The sequence below is a fragment of the Theropithecus gelada genome, chromosome 2 (assembly GCF_003255815.1).
Source record: "Theropithecus gelada isolate Dixy chromosome 2, Tgel_1.0, whole genome shotgun sequence".
NCBI classification, from domain to species: domain Eukaryota; kingdom Metazoa; phylum Chordata; class Mammalia; order Primates; family Cercopithecidae; genus Theropithecus; species Theropithecus gelada.
In genome coordinates this window covers 108,107,184-108,122,856 of record NC_037669.1, presented here as the reverse complement: position 1 = coordinate 108,122,856, position 15,673 = coordinate 108,107,184, and the positions used below count along the sequence as shown (strand labels likewise).

At 40.0% G+C, this 15,673-nt stretch overlaps 1 pseudogene across 1 annotated transcript in view; it reads right to left on the bottom strand.

Annotated features, from left to right (window-relative positions):
* Positions 1-329: 329 nt before the first annotated feature.
* The window catches only part of LOC112619364, a 44,015-nt pseudogene continuing 28,671 nt past the window's right edge, over positions 330-15,673 (bottom strand). Inside the window, exon 2 of the transcript XR_003118214.1 lies at positions 330-1,622. The product of XR_003118214.1 is annotated as a eukaryotic translation initiation factor 4E pseudogene (transcript). The remainder of the gene's footprint in view (positions 1,623-15,673) is intronic.

Sequence of the window (15,673 nt, the reverse complement as noted above, 5' to 3'; positions counted from 1 at the left end):
TATTTTCTGTCTGAATGATATGTTGTTTGCTGTAAGTGAGGTGGTGACACTCCCTATTATTATTGTATTGCCAGTCTATCTCTTCCTTTAGATCTATTAATATTTGCTCTAAATATTTAGGTGTTCAGTGTTGGATGCATAGATATTTACAATTGTTGTATCACCTTGCTGAATTGCTCCCTTTACCATATATAATGACCATCTTTATCTCTTTTTACAATTTTTGACTTAAAATTCATTTTATGTAAGTATAGCTACTCCGCCTTTTTTGGAGGGGTTTTATTTGCATAGAATGTATTTTTCTATCTCTTCATTTTCTTTTATTTTTCGCACAAAACTAATGTTTATTCCACCTTTGTGTCGTATTCCTATATCCTTCACCAATGTTACATGAGGAAAAGAACAAAAGCAAAACAAATGAAAAACTGAAATCAGAATCACTGTTATCAAGTAGAAAAACAAATAAGTTATAATCTAGTAGTCATCAGCAAGAGTATAGCAAAGACAATGCTATAAAAAGAAACAAAGAAAATTGCTAGAAAACTATATGCATCATAATCTTTCAAACCAGCAAAATATGCTCCTGCATACAATAGAACATCAACAGTATTTTTTTTGTGTGTAAAGTATAAAAATGCCAAGTTGTTTTTTGAATATTGTGGATAGGTAAAATGTATATGTAATTAATGGTAATTCTACTGAACTATTACAGAGTGGGCCAGGAACACATTTATGGATTCTGGGGATGTGTACTGTAATTCTTTGATTGGGATAGTGGACACACTAGTCAAAAAAAAAAAAAAAAGAAAGAAAAAAAGCACCCAAGTACAAGACAAAGGCGAATGAGACTTCTCTTATATCTTAGCAACATTTAGATGGAAGTCAAATTTAAATGCAATCCACTCTGGTTTTTGAAGAGGCTTTGGTTCGGCTCCCAAATCTCAACTGCTTGACACGGTCTCCTATGAGAATACTCAGAAGGTGTCTACTTAAACAACAACCTATTTTTAGTGGTGGAGTGGCTCTTAGTAGCTCTGTCTGCGTGGGACTGACAACCAATCACTATCTTTGGAGGAAGCCCTAACCTTTTCTTGCATACCCTCCCTATATGTGTAACAGCTTTTCTCTTATCACATTCAGTAGTCCATACTGCTATATTATCACCTTTAGCTCTAACGTTAATAACAGCACCACATACATCATTACTGTAGTCATCAAAAGATTCTCCAATAAGGCGCAGCAGTGTCTCTAGCCAAAAGTGATCGAGGTCACTTCATCTCTGCTATTTGTTCAGTGTAATTAGCCATCATCCTCCCAGTTTGTTTTTCTCATGTTGCCACATAGGCTCAATACCACCCTTAAAAAGTGAGTAGTCACAGCCAGCCATTAAATTATGAGACAACTGGATATGGTTGTACAGAGCCCAAAGTCTTCAACAGTATCAAACTCAGAGATCAGCCACAGGTTTGCTTGCCAAGTTTTGCTTTTATCATTTAAAAAAAACCAGAGGGCCCATCTGTTCTGTAGAGGATGTTTAATATAGTGTTCTGGGGTAGCAACCTCCTGAATAGCTTCTGTTTTCTCCTCTTCTGTAATCGCGGGATTAGAAGTAGGGGTTTTTCCTGTTCAATAGTCACCATCTTTGATCGATCTCTCTCTCTTCATTTTCAATCTGTGTGTGTCCTTACAGGTAAGGTAGAGCCTCTTGTAAGCAGTATATATTTGGGTGTTTTTTTCTTTTTTTCTTTTTTTAATCCTTTCAATTACTCTACCCTTTTTTATTTTTATTATTTTTTTTTGAGACAGAGTCACACTCTGTCGCCCAGGCTGGAGTGGAGTGGCACCATCTCAGCTCACTGCAACCTCCACCTCCTGGGTTCAAGCGATTCTCCTGCCTCAGCCTCCCAAGTAGCTGGGACTACAGGCACCCACCACCATACCCAGCTGATTTTTGTATTTTTAGTAGAGATGGGGTTTCACCATGTTGGCCAGGCTGGTCTCGAACTCCTGGCCTCAAGTGATCTGCCTGCGTTGGCCTCCCAAAGTGCTGGAATTACAGGCATTAGCCACCACGCCCAGCCTCCATTCAATTACTCTACACTTATAACTGGAGAATTTAATCCATGTACATTATTATTTATTATTGATAGGTATGAACTTATTCTTTTCAATTTATTGATTTCTAGTTGTTTTGTAAATCTTTTGTTCACTTCTCCCTCTCTTGCTTTCTTCCTTGTGGTTTGATGGCTTTCTATAGTGGTATCCTTTGGTTCTTTTCTTTTTATCTTTTGTGTATCTATTATAAACTTTTGCTTTGTGGTTTCCCTGAGGCTTACATAAAACATCTTATAACAGATTTATTTATGCTTAGAACAGCTTGATTTTGATTGTATACACAAACTCGCCACTTCTACTTCCCTTCTTCCCATGTTTTATGTTTTTGATTTCACACTATACATCTTTCTATAATATATTACATAGGTAATTATCAAGCCTTTTAAAAATAATGTTGCCTTTTGACCTTTATAGTACAGATACAATCAATTTACTCACCACCATTATAGTATTAGAGTGTTTTGTATTTGACAACATACTTACTTTTACCAGTGAGTTTTATACTTTCATATGACTTTATGATACTAATTAGCATCCTCTTCCTTCAGCTTAAAGAACTTCCTTTAGCATTGTTTTGTAATGCAGATCTGGCATAATAAATTCTCTCAGATTTTGTCTGAGAAAGTTTTTATCACTCTTTTGTTTTTGAAAGACAAGATTGCCTGAATATAGTTTTCTTAACTGGCAGTCTTTTTCTTTTAGGATTTTGAATATATTATTCAATTCCATTCTGGTTTGCAAAGATTGTGCTGAGAAGTTCACTGATAGATTTATGGGGGTTCCTCTATATGTCACAATTTGCTTTTATTCTTGCTGCTTTCAGCACTGTCTCTTGGCTTTGACTGTTGACAATTTGACTATGGTGTGTCATGGTGGGGATCTCTCTGGAGTTCTCTTATTCAATATCCTTACAGGGTTTTTCAATCTTTCTAATTTATTTTCTAGACTTAGGAAGTTTTCTGCCATTATTTCTTTGAATATATTTCTGTTCCTTTCTCTCTCTCTTCTACTTCTGGCACACCAATGATGCATAAGTTGTTCTTCTTGACAGTGTTTGATAAGTCACTTTAAGCTGTCCTCACTCTTCTTCATTTGTTTTTCTTTTCTGCTCCTCAGATTGGATGATGTCCAGTAATCTGTTTTCAAGTTCACCAATCCTTTCTTCTGCTTAACCTAGTCTACTGCTACCATTGAACCCCTCCATTGAATTTCTCAGTTCAGTTATAGCGTTCTTCAGATCTTTCATTTCTGTTTAGTACTTTTTTATACTTTCTCTTTGTTGAAAATCTTTGTTCTTGTATCGCCGTCTTGATCTCTATGAGCATCTTTATGATCATTATTTTCAATTTCCTGTCAGGTAAATCACAGAACTCCACTACATTTGGGTCAGTATTTGAAAATTTATCTTGTTCTATAGTTTGGAATACATTCCCTATTTCTTCATTTTACTTAATTCTCTGTGTTGGTTTCTGTACATTAGATAAGACACCTACCTCTCCATCTTGTTAGACTAAGCTTGTATGGAGAAGGTTTTCACCGATTAATCCAGCCAGAGATTTTAAGATGCCTCTCTAATTCTTGTGTTTGTCCAGATTGCTATCTCTGTTTTTGATGGTCCTTGATATGGTTTAGCTGTGTTGCCACCCAAATCTCATCCTGAATTCCCATGTGTTCTGGGAGGGACCTGGTGGGAGGTAATTGAATCACTGGGGCAGTCTTTTCCCATGCTGTTCTCATGATAGTGAATAAGTCTCATGAGATCTGATGGTTATATAAAAATGGGAGTTTCCCTACACAAGCTGTCTTCTCTTGTCTGCTGCCATGTGAGATGTGCCTTTCACTTTCTGGCATGATTGAGAGTCTCGCCAGCCACATGGAACTGTAAGTCCAATAAATCTCTTTCTCTTTTAGATTGTCCAGTTTCAGGTATGTCTTTATCAGCAGTATGAAAATGGACCAATACAGTAAAATGGTACCAGGATTGGGGCGCAGTTGAAAAGATACCTGAAAATGTGGAAGTGACTTTGGAACTGAGTAACAGGCAGAGGTTGGAACAGTTTGGAGGGCTCAGAAGAAGACAGGAAAATGTGGGAAAGTTTGGAACTCCCAAGAGACTTGTTGAATGGCTTTGACCAAAATACTGATAATGATATGGACAATGAAATCCAGGCTGAGTTGGTCTCAGATGGAGATGAGGAACTTGTTGGGAATTGGAGCAAAGGTGACTCTTGTTATGTTTTAGCAAAGAGACTGGCAGCATTTTGCCCCTGCCCTAGAGATCTGTGGAACTTTGAACTTCAGAGAGATGATTTAGGGTATCTGACAGAAGAAATTTCTAAGTAGCAAAGCATTCAAGATGTGACTTGGTGCTGTTAAAGGTGTTCTGTTTTAAAAGGGAAACAGGGCATACAAGTTTGGAAAATTTGCAGCCTGACAATGCCATAGAAAAGAAAATCCCGTTTTCTGAGGAGAAATTCAAGCTGGCTGCAGAAATTTGCATAAATAACGAGGAACTGAATGTTAATCACAATGACAATGGGGAAAATTTCTCCAGAGCATGTCAGAGGTCTTCATGGAAACCCCTCCCATTACAGGCCCAGAGACCTTGGAGGAAAAAATGGTTTCCTGAGCTGGGCCCAGGGTCCCCATGTTATGTGCAGCATAGGGACTTGGTGCCCTGCACCCCAGCTACTCCACCCATGGCTGAAAGGGGCAAATGTAGAGCTTGGGCCATGGCTTCAGAGGGTGCAAGCCCCAAGCTTTGGCAGCTTCCACATGGTGTTGAGCCTATGAGTGCACAGAAGTTAAGAACTAGGGTTTGGGAACCTCCACTTAGCTTTCAGAATATGTATGGAAACGCCTGGATGCCCAGGCAGAAGTTTGCTGCAGGGGAAGGGCTCTCATGGAGAAACTCTGCTAGGGCAATGCAGAAGGGAAGGCCTACACAGAGTCCCTACTGGGGCACCAGCTAGTGGAGCTCTGAGAAGAGGGCCACGTCCTCCAGACCCCAGAATAGTAGATCCACTGACAGCTTGCACCGTGCACCTGGAAAAGTCACAGACACTCAATGCCAGCCTGTTAAAGCAATCGGGAAGGAGGCTGTACCCTGCAAAGCCACAGAGGCAGAGTGCCCAAGACCATGGGAACCTCTTGCATCAGTGTGGCCTGGATGTAAGACATGCAGTGAAAGGATATCATTTTGGAGCTTTAAGATCTGACTCCCCTGCTGGATTCTGGACTTTCATGGAGCCTGTAACCCTTTTACTTTGGCCAGTTTCTCCCACTTGGAATGACTGTATTTGTCCAATGCCTGTACCTATACCCCCATTATATCTAGGAAGTAACTAACTTGCTTTTGATTTTCCAGGCTTGTAGGTAACAGGGACTTGCCTTGTCAGATGAGACTTTGGACTGTGGACTTTTGAGTTAATGCTGAAATGAGTTAAGACTTTGGGGGACTGTTAGGAAGGCATGATTGGTTGTGAAATGTGAGGACATGAGATCTGGGAGGGGTCGGGGTGGAATGATGTGGTTTGACTGTGTCCCCACACAAATCTCATCTTGAACTTCCACATGTTGTGGGAAGGATCTGGTGGGAGGTAATTGAATCATTGGGGCAGGTCTTTCCTGTGCTGATCTCATGATAGTGAATAAGTCTCACAAGATCTAATGGTTATATAAAAATGAGAGTTTCCTTGAATGAGCCCTCTTCTCTTGTCTGCCACCACGTGAGATATGCCTTTTACCTTCCACCATGATTGTGAGACCTCCCCAGTCACATGGAACTGTAAGCCCAATAAACCTCTTTTTTTTTTTTTTTTTTTTTTTTTTTTTTGTAAATTGCCCAGGGTATGCCTTTATCAGCAATGTGAAAATGGACAAATACAGCCCCCTAAAATTTAGGATGTACCATGTCTTGTCAGTATCCCAAGATGAGTTTGAGGGAAGTCAGACTCTTTAGATGTAGCTGGAAAGCTTGGGGGATTGGGTATGAGTTCCAAATCTTTCTGTCTCACAGTGAGGCTGGGTTCAGGTGTCTATATCCCACTCTCTCTAGACTAGTCCAGGAGAAGAGCTGTGGCAAATGCCTTGACTCACGTTCAGGTTGCACCTTCTGATTCTGGAGAGATAGCTTCTGGGAGTAGGCCCGTCATACATCCACCTGTTTGTTTTCTATGGCCCTGGGTTACTTCAAATAGCAAAGTCCTCTGATCTTCCAAAGCAAGGTTGTTAAGGAAACAGTCCCTTGGGTGGGAGCTATGGAAGTTGTGGCACATGATGCCTGGCCAAACTCCTCCCAGAAAGACTGGATAGGCCTGAATTATCTCTGTGGCAAGCCAGGGAAATAAGTGCCAAGCTCTGGTTTCAGCTAATGGAGAGGTACTGTTTGCTTGCCTCACAGGCTCCCTGATGCAAGTTTATTAGAGGCCAAGCTGTCAAGTAGTCACTGAGTGTGGGTGTGGTAAGCCCCTTATGAAGAGAAAGGGAGAGCTCCATGTGCCTGCTTCTTTCCTGCACTGCCCCAAGAGGTTATAGCCCCTGGAAGTATTTGGATGCCCATTTAAAATCACCTCTTTGTTCTGGGATCAGGGAAGACTCACATATGTTTATTTCCTTCTGTTCCCAGAGCTATTAGGTTTAGGATGGAGCCCTTCAATAGGAAGCTTTAACAATTTGGTGCTCTCAGTGTGTGTCCTAAACTCCTTCTGGTGGAGAAACAGGGAGTTAGCTGTACTTTTTTAGGCCGCTTCTCTGCACCACTCCAGAGGGATGAAGTCCCTGATGGTGCTTGCATGCATGTTTAAAGACACTATTTTTCTCTTGCTATCCAGGGAGATATGGGCATGCTACTCCCCTCTGCTCCAAGAGTCATGAGATTAATCATACAGTCTTTTAGGTGGATGTGGTAAAAGTTGAGGTGCTTAGTATGGGTGCAAACTCCTTCCAGACTGGTGGTGAGTTAATAATTGGCTGTCTCTTTACTATACAATGCAAGTTAGCTTGAAGCCAGGCCACTTGCCTGCTTGGCAGCCACTGAAAGTGTTTTATGGTGAGAGTAGGCAACAGAGGGCTGTGGTTTTTTAAAGCCTCTTCTGTGCAATGCTCCTGGGAGATGAAATACCTGGAGGTGCCTGAAAATCTATATAAGACCACCACTTTATTTCCTATAGCCTGGGGGGACACGTGTGTGTCTAATCCCCACAGTGTATAAAACAACAGGGAAGCATGAGGTCAAGGTCCTCTGTGTGAGTCCAGACACTCTTCTCCACGGGAAGAAACTGGGTGTTGGAGACTCCTTTTTCCAATTTTATGGCATAGTGCCCAGGGTGAGGTCTGTGCCCAAGTGTGCCTGGGCGTCTCCTATCTGCTTTATGTTGTTTTCTTAGTTGCTCAGTGGATGGGTCTCTCAACTAGTCTCTGACTTTCTCTTAGAGGGAATTGATCCATGGATAGATGTTTCTTTGGTGCACCTGTGGGTGGAGGGCGAGTCAGAAGCTTCTGTTTGCCGTGCTGGTGTTGTCACTCTCATGACTACAGTTTTAAACCTGAACCTTCGGCTTTACTTGAGCCAAAGCTAGTGCTGAGTTGTTGAAATATGCAACAGTCTTATAGCACATTCAGAAAAACATTTGCTTTCACATGGCCTCTGGCATGTTTCATACCTTTATTCATAGCACCCTGGTAGCTGAAGTCTCTTTCTCTGCTTTCTTTCTTTTCTTTCTATCATTTTAAAATCATTTTCTTTGGTTTTTATATCTTTCTTTCTTTCTTTTTTCTCTATACCTTTTTTATGTTTTCCTCTGCTTTCCATTCTCCCCTTTCTTCTGTGTCTCCTCCTTCTGTCGTTTGTTAGTATTTTCTTTTATGGAGACAATTCTAAGAAATCTATTTTTAAAGTAAGTGACATTAGCTCTAGCATTAACACTGTAGCTAGCATGAACTGAGAACATGTTAAATGCCAAAATTATCTCATTTATTCTTATTGTAACCCAATGAAATACATGTAAATACTTTCAAGTTAAAGGAGAAAACTGAAGCTTGAATTATCATCTGGAATCCTTAAGTTAATCATTCCACAGAGCCATGATGGCATCTTGGATCCCCTGGTACAAGAAACAGCTTAGTTTCTTTATCCAGTTGGACTTGAAAGTTCTCAGTATTCTCTTTCCCATAGTGTATATTTACTTTGTTTTGTTTTGTTTTGTTTTTGAGATGGAATTTTGCTCCCATTGCCCAGGCTGGAGTTCAATGGCTTGATCCCATCTCACCGCAACCTCCACCTCCCGGGTTCAAGCGATTCTCCTGCCTCAGCCTCCTGAGTAGCTGGGATTACAGGCATGCACCACCATGCCTGGCTAATTTGCATTTTTAGTAGAGACAGGGTTTCTGCATGTTGGTCAGGCTGGTCTCGAACTCTCATCCTAGGTGATCCACCTGCCTCACCCTCCCAAACTGCTGGGATTATAAGCGTGAGCCACCACATCCGGCGTATATTTACTCTTTTAAAGGAATTGGCTCAAGACCATCTCACGTTGAGTCCAATGGGCTCGAGTATTTACCCTGTGGTAATTTTTTCAGTTCCTAAGTGTATATATTTAGCTTTTTAAAAGGCCTTTCATTGGTTCCATGACCTATTAAGTAAGAGTTATTATGGTAAAAAGCACCAAGTGGAAGCTCCCATAATTTCAACCCATACTTTAGCTAAGAAACCAAACTAGATGCAACCGTTTGATCCAGCAATCATGTTTCTTGGTATTTATCCAATGGAACTGAAAACTCATGCCCACACAAAAACCTGCATATGAATGTTTACAGCAGCCTTATTTATAATTGCCAAAACTTGGAAGCAATAAAGATACCCTTCAATAGGTGAATGGATAAATAAACTGTGGTACATCCAGACAATGCAATATTATTTAGTGCTAATTAGATACATGCATAGCACAGGTAGAAGAGAAAGCCTATAAAGATTTAGGGGTCTGACATATCAACAAATGTTTTTTCTTGTTATTTTATTATAAACATTTCAAACATACAGAAAAGTTGAAATGGTTTTACAGCGAACTTCTGAGTATTCACCATCTAGATTTTTATTGAGAATATTTAAATTTTAAAAATTTTTTAAACTTTTATTTCAATAGATTTTTGGGGAACAGGTGGTGTTTGGTTACATGAATAAGTTCTCTAGTGTTGATTTCTGAGATTTTGGTGCACTCATCACCCGAGCAGTGTTCACTGTGCCCAGTGTGTAGTCTTTTATCCCTAGCCACCCCTACCCTTTCCCCTGAGTCCCCAAAGTCCAATGTATTATTCTTATGCTTTTTGCATCCTGATAGCTTAGCTCCCACATATGAATGAGAACATATGATGTTTGGTTTTTCATTCCTGAGTTACTTCACTTAGAATACTAGTCACCAATTCCATCCAGGTTGCTTCAAATGCCATTATTTCATTCCTTTTTATCGCCGAGTACTATTACATGGTATGTGTGTATATACACACACACACATATATATATACACACACACACATATATATACACACACACACATAGATATACCACATTTCCTTTATCCACTTGTTGATTGGCAGGCATTTGGGCTGGTTACATACTTTTGCAATCGCAAATTGTGCTGCTATTAACATGCATGTGCAAGCATCTTTTTCACATAATGGCTTCTTTTCCTCTAGGTAGATACCCAATAGTGGGACTGTTGGATCATATGGTAGTTCTACTTTTAATTCCTTAGGGAATCTCCACACTGTTTTCCATAGTGATTGTACTAGTTTACATTCCCACCAACAGTGTGAAAGTGTTCTACCGCATCCAGGCCTACATCTATTTTTTTTTTTTTTTTCATTATGGCCATTCTTGAAGGAGTGAGGTGGTATCACATTGCAGTTTTGATTTGCATTTCCCTGATAATTAGTTGTATTGAGCATTTTTGCATTTGCTTGTTGGCCATTTGTGTATCTTCTTTTGGGAATTGTTTATTCATGTCCTTAGCCCTCTTTTTGATGGGATTGTTTGTTTGTTTGTTTCTTGCTAATTTGTTTGAGTTTGTTGTAGATTCCGGATATTAGTCCTTTGTCAGATGTATAGATTGTGAAGATTTTCTCCCACTCTGTGGGTTGCCGGTTAACTCTGCTGATTATTTCTTTTGCTGTGCAGAAGCTTTTTAGTTTAATTAAGTCCCATCTATTTATCTTTGTTTTTGTTACATTTGCTTTTGGGTTCTTGGTCATAAAATATTTGCCTAAGCCAGTGTCTAGAAGGGTTTTTCCAATGTTATCTTCTAGAATCTTTATGGTTTCAGGTCTTAGATTTCAGTCTTTGATCCATCTTGGTTGATTTTTGCATAAGGTGAGAGATGAGGATCTGGTTTCATTCTTCTACATATGGCTTGCCAATGCTCCCAGCACCACTGGTTGAATAGGGTGTCCTTTTCCTACTTAATGTTTTTGTTTGCTTTTTCGAAGATCAGTTGGCTGTAAGTATTTGGGTTTATTTCTGGGTTCTCTATTCTGTTCCATAGGTCTATGTGCCTATTTTTATAACAGGATCATGCTGTTTCAGAGACTATGACCATATAGTATAGTTTGAAGTCCGGTAATGTAATGCCTCCAGATTTGTTCTTTTTGCTTAGTCTTGCTTTTGACACCTAGATTTCATAATTAACATCTTACCACACTTGCTTTATCATATTTGATGAAGTGTTTAAGAGTCCAAGAATTTGGAGCATGTCTAAGATAACCTCTCCAAGAATTTGGAGCATGTCTAAGATAACCTCTCTGAAATAAAAAATAAGTTGATTCATCTCACATTCCCCACCACTAAGAAAAAGACAGAGTGCTTAGTCATCTCTTTTGGATTTTGGAGACAGTATATACTGCTCTGAGGAGTACTACTGCTTATTTTTGGGGTAACTTGGAAGTCTCACAGTTTCAATGGCGTTCAGAGCAAAAAGAAGGCTCAACAGCAAATCCAGGCAGCACTGCAAGCTGCCTTACTCTTCAAACTATATAATCAACAGAGTCCATGACACTGCCTGTATCCATGGTGAATATATTGATCCATAGTAAACACAGGTATAAGGTCTCTGGAAAATGCCAATACAAAACCAGAGTAGAAAGGTCCTTTATATTTTGGAGCAAGACCCCATCTTCTATGGCATAAACTACATTCTTTTTTTGCAAAGCAGCCCTGGCCGCTACTGAGCCTTTATAGAGACTAAGTGCCTGCCAAATGGCTATGTAAGTTTTGCTGCCCATAATGAACTGGCATTTTAGATCTACCAAGTCATAATGTCAGACAAATCCAGCAGCAATCCATCATAGTATAGAAATGGTTAAAAATCAGGACCAAGCAGCGCCAGAGAATACAAAAATGCTACATGAGCAGGACTTCTGATACTCACACCACCTAACTCTATGTCATCAATGTCTAAACATCAACTCACACCTAAAATCTTGTTGAGGGCATGGGAAGTATTTATACAGCCAGCTGATGGAGGAGAAAAACAATCTCGGTCTCAGTTCACAGCTGGGTTGTATACACTATGTCAGTACAAACTGAAAATGGACTTCTGTTGCACTATGGCCCCACTTATGGATGGATCTAAATGTCAGTTGTGAGGGACAGTCCTTCCAGTGGACAGAGCTGAGAGCAATAAATTTGATTATTTACTTTTTATGCAAGAAGAAGTAGCTTAAGAAGGATATACATGGACTCCTGAGTATTGGCAAATAGCTTGATTGGTTGGTCAGGGCCTGGAAGGAACCAATTTGGAAGATCAAAGAGGAAAAAGTTGTCTAGAGAAGCTAGTGACAGACCCATTGAAGTGGGCACAGATCTCATGCTACTGCCCACCAGAGAATATCAAAGTCAAAGGAGACACCAAACAACCAGGATGACTCATCCCATGGATGTCAGATAGCCACTGTCCTTGACCGCCCAATGTGCTTATCCATTAGGTCCAATAATGAAGTCCCAACAGTAACAGGAATAGAGGTTGTGCATGGGAGAACCCAACAGTATGGGCTCCCACTATTTAAGGCTGCCGTTGAATACACAACCTGCCAAACTCTGTTAACAACCTGGCATGAATCCTTTGATAGAGCAGCAAAACCTAAGATCAGCCAAACACTCAGTAGCAGGTTGATTAGATCAAATTCCTTTCACCCTGGAGGGGGCAATGATTCATCCTTACTGGAGTTTGATATTCCTGTCTGCCATGTCTGACAGCACCACCATTCAAAGGCATATAATGCACCTTGTTGATTATATGGATTCCCATATATTGTCAGTAAAAATCAAGGGTTCTATTTTACAGAGAAAAGTTTGCAACAATCAATTCATGACCAAATGATTCATTATTTCTACCACATAGTGCATCACCTGAAAAAAATCACCTACTTCTAATGATGGAATTGCTTATTAAAGGTTCAACTAAGGTGCTAACTCAGGGCAAAGACCTCAGTGAAGCTGGGACATTGTCCACCAAGAACAAGTATATAAATTAAACAAATAGTCATGCTATGCCCCCAATAACTGAAATAAACAGGTCTATATAGTTGTCTGACCCTCTCACCATCATTCCCAGTGGATTCTCAGTGGTCTGCTTACAGAATGTGTGCTTCTCGTCCCTGCACCTTTAGGTTTTATAGGATTCAGAGGTTCTAATACCCAGAGGAGTACTGCTTTCACTAAAGGAAGTGATAAGAATCTCAATGAGGCGGAAACTATGACTACCGCCTCTGCTTTGGGTTCCTCATGCCAGGGACCTAACAAGCAAAGAAAAGAATTACTATACTTGCAGAAGATAATCAAATGTGCTTATCTTGAGGAGTAGGGTTTCTTACCATACAATGAGAACAGAGAGAATCTGGAATACAGGGATTCACTGGGGGTCTCTGGGTACTTCCATGCAAAATGATACTGGTCAATAGTCAATTTTAGCAATCATAGCCCAGTAAGGACAAGGAAGCTAAGAGCTCACATCCCTCAAGGATGGAGATGGCATGCCAACTGAGGAACTGAAGTTTTGGGCAAGGGTGAGGGAAATCTAGAATGGATGTTGGAGAAGCTAGATGATGAATACCAATTATGACCTCAGATTCAGTTGTGGCAGTGGAGATTGCAGCTTAGTATACTAATCCTTTGCATTAAGCTTCTTTTTGGAGTGATTGCAGCTGCCAATACTTTGAAGACTCAGTGACAAATTGGTCTTAACATATGCAGAGAATGGATTGAATCAGGTGCCTCTTATGTTCTGCCTCACTTCTTCTCAGTCTTCTGTTGCCATTTGCAGTTGTGGCTGTGGTGAATAATTACATGGTAAAAGGGGTGAAGAGTTCCAACATTGACCACTTATTTCCTCAGGCATATCATTGACCTTCTGTGGCATTTTTCTGGTACTGAAGAAGTGGGATACCCACAGGAGTTTACTGGGCATGGATGCAAGCACAGCTCAAGTGCAGGGTCTGAGATCACCACCCAAGGCAACCCTCAATGGGGGATGTGACTCAATGACAAGTGCTTCCACTTACTGATTCCTTGGGTCATTTCCCAAAAAAACTACCTGAATGCAAGCTCTTTTCTCAATCTCTGCTTTCCAGGGTAACCCAGGCTAAGAAAGAAGCCAATGAAAATCCACACAGCTCTTGCAAATAAGATATAAAATGCTGCAGAGCTGAGCACCATGGCTCACGCCTGTAATCCCAACACTTTGGGAGGGTGAGGTGGGAGGATCGCCTGAGCCCAGGAGTTCAAGTTCAACATAGTGGAACCCCATCTCTACACAAAGCAAAATTTGAAAATTAGCCAGGCATGGTGGTGCACGCTTGTAGTCCTAGTTATGCAGGAGGCTGAGGCAGGAAGATGGCTTGAGTCCAGGAGGTTGAGGTTGCAGTGAGCCGTGATTTTGCCACTACTGCACTCCAGCCTGGGTGACAAAGTGAGATCCTGCCTCAAAAATAAATAAATAAATAAATAAAATAAAATGCTGCAGAAAAACAATAAAAACTTTCATTTTGCAAACGTGCTGGTTTCAAGGGTAACAGAAAATATAATTTTTGACTCATTCTAGCCAATTCCTCTATTATCATAAGCCAAAAGTTAGGATAACTCTGTATTCCCTTACAAATTCTTCCTCACCAAAAGTTAATAAAGAGAAATTACTATAGGACAGAGAATATATTTTGTATTTGTTTTCCATTGCTGCTACAACAAATTATCAGAAATTTGGTGGCTTAAAACATAAATCTATTATCTCACAGTTCTATAGGTTAGAAGTTCAGCACAGGTCTCACTGAGCCAAAATCAAGGTGTCAGCAGAGGTGAATTCCCTCTGTAGACTCAGGGGGAGAATCTGTTTTCTTGACTTTTCCAGTTTCTGATGGCTTCCTGCTTTTTTTTGGCTTATGATGCCTTCCTCCATCCTCAAAACCAGCAAGGGGAGATCAACTTCTTTTTACATCATATCATTCTGACCCCTCTTCAGTCTTCTTCTTCTACTTTTAAAGACTTTTGCAAGTATACCAGGTCTGCCCAGATAATCCAGTCTGATCTCTCTATCATAAAATCACCAAATTAGCAACCTTAATTTTAGCTGCAATCTTAATTTCCCTTTGCCATGTAATGTAACATACTCGTAGGCTCCAAGGATTAAGACACGGACATATTTGGGGCAGGGTGGAGAGCATTATTCTGCCTATCACAATATTAAAGAAAAAGAAAGTTTATAAATTTCCTTTTAGGTCTACTGTCATATTTACTTCAGACCCAAACTCTCATTCAGTTTAATCCAACTTCAATTTCTTGGCTGTACTTATATTGACTTACAACATTTGATTACATCAGGTCAGTGAGTCCATTTTCATTTTGTAGGTGAACAGAATGGGATATGAAAAGCAAAAGCCAGAACCCCCCCGCAAAAAATGGGGGAGGGAAGGAAGGAAGGAAGGAAGGAAGGAAGGAAGGAAGGAAGGAAGGAAGGAAGGAAGGAAAAAACTTGGGNGAAGGAAGGAAGGAAGGAAGGAAGGAAGGAAGGAAGGAAGGAAGGAAAAAACTTGGGTTTTATTTTTAGGTAAGAAAAATATGCTTAGATACTCAACCGTAAGGTCATTGGGTTGGAGAAGGCTGTCCCAGGAGGAAGTACTTATCTGCTTGAAATTAATCTCTTTTAAACTCAAAGTTCTGATGAGAGATCCTGGTTGTCACAACTAGTCAAAACTCTAGTCAAGTAGGAACTTTTACTAGCATTATTTGTTAAAAATAATAATAATGAGAGAACTCATTATTTAAAAATCATAATGTAAGTTACTTGCATCTTGTCTTTCCAGCTCAAATTTTCTTGAAGCAACTCTTTTTTCTTGATCATGATATTATGGACAATATTAAAGAGTAGATGGTAGACCATAACATCTCTCAGAAAAACAAAAAGGCATGAACTGATAAAATGTATCTTATAGGCATCTTCAGTAATTACCATTCATTGTTCTCCTGCGAATTGTTCATATTTTGTAGCCTCCCAAATCTGATCTGTTGGATTAAATG